Raw genomic sequence first — 6,027 nt, 5'->3', positions numbered from 1 at the left:
ATTTATTGTAGAGATGAGGTCTCGCTAAGTTGCCCAGGTGGGTCTTGAACCCGCGGGCTCAGGCAATCCACTCACCTCAGCCTCCCAAGGCGCGGGATCACAGGCTGAGCCACCGAGCCCGGCTCATATTTTTCTAGTTGTTTCTTTCCTCTGATTATCTCCCTCTCTCTGTCTGTAGAATCCCTTAATGGGCTATAATCTTTCATCCTCAGTGACTTTTACCCTCGAAATTCAACCCACCTAACAGAAGCCCAGTAACGTGACTCAGAGAAATAGAATTGAAGTTGCCTTGGCTATACCAAATAATGCATTAAGTAAAAGTTTTGCATCATGAAGGCATGTCACTATAATTTATTATAACATAATTTTTGATTTATTTTATGTTACTAAAATTATTTAATTTTATCAACTCTAAAATTAATTTTATCAACTTTTGATCAGTTTTCTAAAAGTGCTACAGAAAACAAAATATTTTATTTCAGTGAAATGAGGAAGCAATAGAGAGAATTTTTATATGATGGCGAATGAAACACAAACACTTTCTTCTCTGTTACCAACTTCAGTTCTATTTCCTATGAGTCAAGTTGCTACTGGGCTTCTGCTAGGTGGGTCGACAGTGAGAGAAATTGAGGATGAAATATAATAGCCTATTAAAGGATTCTATCGTCAGAGACAGGGAGATCTTCATAACAAAAAAGCAACTAGAAAATAAGGATTCTCTCATAGACAAAGACAATTTGAACAGAAAACTAACAAGATTAATAAGTGGATTCACACATAGAACAAACCAAACCAAATCAAATAAAAAGCTATAACAATAAATCCATGATTTTCCAAATAACAAAATGAAGTGTGAATAAAAGGAGGGGAGTGAAATTGACTAGGAACTCAAATCAGAGAAATATAGCAAAGTATAGAACAAAATAAAAAGAGAGAGAAATCTTGATGGAAAAATATAATGCTATAACCTTGATGTCTAATATATAAATAATAGGGACTCCAGAAGGAAGAATAAAAGAGAAAGAAAAAGAGCTGCATTAATTAAACAAATAAGAAATGTCCCGAAGTGAAGAAAGATTTGAGTCTGCAAGTTTAAGGAGCAAAATACAGACCTGACAACTGGCTTGATAAGAAAAACCTCCACCTGGATATATCATATGAAAATTACTGCACTGTAAAAGTAGAGAGAAAAGTTTATAGGCATCTGGAGAGAAAGAACAAACTGAACACAAAATGGAAAAAAAAAATTAGATTGGGATTATCCTTCACTACATTTGAAGCTAGAAGACAGTAATGCAGCATCTATGATCTCCTGAGAGGAGGTCAGCAAGATTAGACTCCTATATTGGATCATACAATTTCCTATTTCAACAAAATAAAGCTTTAAAGATGTAGATTTTGTACAGTAAATTAAGTCACACAGGTGCTTCATCGGAGAAAAGTAACAGAAAAATGTATAACTAAACAAATGGCTTGGAACAGAGACCTCTGTTAAAGGTCTGTTAAAGGTCTGTTAAAGAAAGGAAGAAGCAATCCCAATTTTAAGTTTTGCACCCCCCCAATAAACACATATACACACACACAAGCACATGCACATACAATGATATGTGCTCTAAGAATTTCTAGCATAAGTCGCAGAGAAAAATGCTAAAATCTCAGGATATACTGCAAACGAAATGCTAATGATGACCCAGAACACAATATATTGTAGACTTCAAGAAAACCTATATATTGGGTAGGATTGGGCTGGGAACAAGATACGAATAACTCATTTCATATGATGGAGGGAATAGAGGGAAGAGGTGGGCTGGAGACAAGAAAACATATTCTTTTGGTCTCTTCTGGCTGAAACTGAAGTTGGGAGTAGGGTGGGGATAAAGTAGGAGGAAAATAGGGATGTGAAAAATCACTCAATACTTCTTGGGACAAATCTTGCTTTCAAAAAAATAGAGAAATGTATATTTAACTAGGGGTTCAAAGAAAAGGAAGACAACTATATCATAAAATAATGTACATAATTCTTAAATTAATAAGGAGAAATAAACGGACTGGACTGTAAAATGATGGACTAAACACCAAATTAGGAAATAAAGAAGAAAGCACAATGTAAATTAATTAAGAAATATTAAGAAATATGGAATAAAACCATGCCTGTCATTCTAATAAAATGATGCAATTTCACTTAAATATCCAGACTGTCATATTAAATTAAAAACAATTTATCTGTATACCTTTTAGCAGAAACACAATTAAAACAATGTGATAAAGGAGAACTGAAAATAGAAAGAAGAGGGAAAAGATAACATACAAATGCAAATTAAAAAAACAAGAGTTGCAATGTTATTTATTTATCTTTTTTGGAAAATCATAATGTTAGAAATACTAAGCACTATAAACAAGAAACCATGTCAGGATAAAAGGAGGCTCAAAACAAGAGGGGTCTACGTCTAACAAACTTGTGTTTACTAAACAATTTGGCATTTATATACCAGAATATGATAGAAATAAATACACTCAGAAGCCTAACTAAAGTCTTTGGGAAGTAAAAAGTTCTAGTATACTGAAAATATAAAGCATAAGAAGAAATAAGTAGTATAGTCAAAACATTTGATTTAATGTATAAATACAGAACACTAGAGACTTTGAACATATGGTTGTATGTATATTTGTTCTTGTGTCTATGGAATGTTTTGCAAATTCTTCACATAGTCCACAAAAAAAACTTAACTTTTTAAAAAAGTGAATTAAAACAAATAAATAACTTTATTTGCAAAGTAAAACAACAATAGCAAGATTAAATTGCCCTTGTTTCAAAAGGAAAACACTAACTAGCAGGAAAGCAATGAAAAGGCTAACACTGCCTATCTAAAACTGATGAGACACAGTAAAAGCTGTGCTAAGAATAATATATATATAACCTTAAATGTTTTCTCTGTTAATGAAGAGAGATGGAAAGAATACAACAGTACAAATAGAAGCAATTGGAAAGAGAACTACAGATTATCAACATAAATAAGATAGAAGAATTAATAAGGTTAAAATCTGAAATTAATGAAATAGAAGAAAAGCAGAAAGAAGATACAAATACTAAAATGTGGTTGTAAGATTAAAAACTTTGCAATTTTATTAATATAAAAAATGAGGAGAGCTAAACAAGTATATTAGAAACAAGAACAGAGAAATAAGTACAAACATGCGACAGATTAAAAGAAGTAGGAGAAAATGCTATATTTATTGATGGCAACAGATCTGAAATTCTAGAGAAAATGGATGGTTTCTGTTCAGTTTCTAATATTAACTCAGGAAGAATTAGAACATTTGAGTAGCTCTATTACCAGAGTAGAGACTGCGAAAAAGATTAAATACCACCAAAAAAGTCATTAAGACCAGCTGGGTTCACAGATGAAACTGATATAACTCTTAAAAGAGCCATAACTTCCATTTTATTTACAGTGTATCTGATCCTAAAAAAAGATAGAAAGCTCTCCAATCATTTCAGAATCTTCTATAATCTTGGTTAAAAAAATAAAAACTTGAGACTATTCTCACTTTTTAATATACAAACAAGACTTCTAAATAAACATTAACACAATGAAATGCAAAAAAAAACTGAAAAAAAAGAATATATGTTACCAAGAAAGATTTATTATTTTAATGAGTTCAACACAGTTCACTATATGAATTTAATATATTTTGGGTAAGAATTAGAACAGGTTTTTCTGTGGTGATAGTTATTTAACTTTTGTAAAATAATCTTAAGGTTTATATGAAAGAATAAATGTCAAAAGTAGCTGTGGAAATAGTTATGTTTTTGTGTGTGTGTGTGTGTTTTGGAGGAGACATGAGATCTACCTACCAGGATACAGACCATGCTTCAAAGCTACTGTAATGAAATCAATGTCATATAGGCATGGGAGTACATAAAAAAAAATCAATGATACAGAACATAAAATATAGAAAGAGATCTCTACATATGACAAAATTGATGTTTCCATTCCGTGGGAAGGCCAGTTCTTTAATAAACTGCTTGCACAACTGATTATTCACGTGGAAAGAAATAAAACTGGATACTTACCTTTTACTGTGTACAAAATTAAATACTAAGTGTGTTGAAACTGAAGTATGGAAAAAAGCAAAATAACTAGAATTCTACAAAAATATATCTCATAGTATATTCAAAATATGGAATATCACACAACAGTAAAAAAAAAAATTCCTCAAACATAATACTGAACAAAATCTGCAGAACAATATGCTCTACATGAATTCATCAATATAATGGCCCCAAATAGAACTAAACAATACATGTTTTAAAACTATAAACAAAAGATAAGTGATTATTCACACAAAAAAGCAAGACATAATTTGCCTGCAGGGAGGATAAGGACAAGATGTAACTGGGAGAAAAAATTGCACCAATTAATTTGAGGAATATACATAGATGTTCATTTTGCTACTTTCAAACATTACACAGATGTGATATACACTATTTAAAAAAATTTGAATAACATATGTGTGTTCTGTGCATGTGTGTGTATAAACAAACAAATACGAGTCTTATAAAAATATGGAGGTATACATACATACTCAAGGGTCTGGGGGGATTTTGTTTATCAAGACTAGAAACCCAGAATTGAAGTAAACATCCTTGTCTAAATAAACAGAAGTCACTGTGTACAGCAATTGGTGGAGAAAACAAATGTACCATATAAACAATAAATTTTGTGAAAATATATTAAAATGTATCAGAGGGGATCAGGAATTTTAAAGTGATCAAGGTATATAAAATTTTAATATAAATATAGAGAAGGTCCAGGAATAAGTATTTATAAGAAAAATCAAATAAAATTGATTAGAAAGTATATATAAAAATATTTAAACATATTGGCTATTGATGAAGGCAAATTAGAATAAAATGGGATAAAATTTCCAGTCACTCGGCATAATTAAATTAAGAACTGAAACTTATGCTGGCAAACATAGGTGAGAAAAGGTGGACTCCTACATCACTAATGAAAGTATAAATTATGACAACCCTTGGGGGAAGCAATTCTGAAGAATACATTAAGAAAATATTTTCTTCCATTCAGCAATTCTCGTTCTGGGTGCATACACCATAAAAATAAAAACTCAAATATGTAAGGATATTTAAATAACATATTTATGACAGCATTGTTCTTACTGGCAAAACATTGGAGACAAAATGAATGTCGACAAGCAAAGTTGAATCATTTATATTTTATCACACAATAGAATATTATACAGTCATGATTATTAAAACCCAAGTGAAGCAGTTGACTTGGAAATATTTCTATAACGTATGTTTATGAAACAAAAGTCATAAATAAAATTATAAATACTATAATTTAATTATTTTAGAAAACTAATTGAATTATATTATCTCTAATATATACGTATTCAAATACGATAAGAACAGAATAAAAGTTATAAAGAAATACATAGCAAGGAATGAACATAGGGAAACTATGATGGAAATAAGGTGTGATATGACTATAAGTTGTATGTGTTGGGTGCAGGGAGAAGTCATTTGTGTAGAGGATAGAAAATAAAGGGACACAGAGGAACCAAAAAATAAACTATTTGCATTTAAAAAAATCAAAGTAGTATGCATCTTATCACCATAGTATTAATTTAAATTATTTCTTTGGGAAAAATAACTTTTCCCCTAATCGGTAGTAGGATTATAAATAAAAATTAGAAAAAATGTAGAATTATTTCACAGTAAGAACATAGCAATTTTTAAAAAAGCAATAAATTCTGTCTTTACGAGTTGGAAGCGCAAAATGTATTTCTAGCACCATCTGAATGCATATCAAATTTACTTTTACAGAGTCTATCTATAAAATTCCACTTTTATAAAACATGTCTGATAAATTTCATGTGCAGGAACAACTCCATTCAACCAGAGTGACCCACCCCATTTTAAAAAGTCACATACACAAAAATGTAGAATTAATAACAACAGAAGAACTTGTTGGTGGTAAAAAGTACAAATATCTAATTGCA

Source organism: Carlito syrichta, unplaced genomic scaffold (genome assembly GCF_000164805.1).
Source record: "Carlito syrichta isolate Samal-C Ts95f unplaced genomic scaffold, Tarsius_syrichta-2.0.1 Scaffold303768, whole genome shotgun sequence".
NCBI lineage: Eukaryota > Metazoa > Chordata > Mammalia > Primates > Tarsiidae > Carlito > Carlito syrichta.
The sequence above is the reverse complement of the archived record's forward strand: the minus strand, read 5'-3'. Positions refer to the sequence as shown.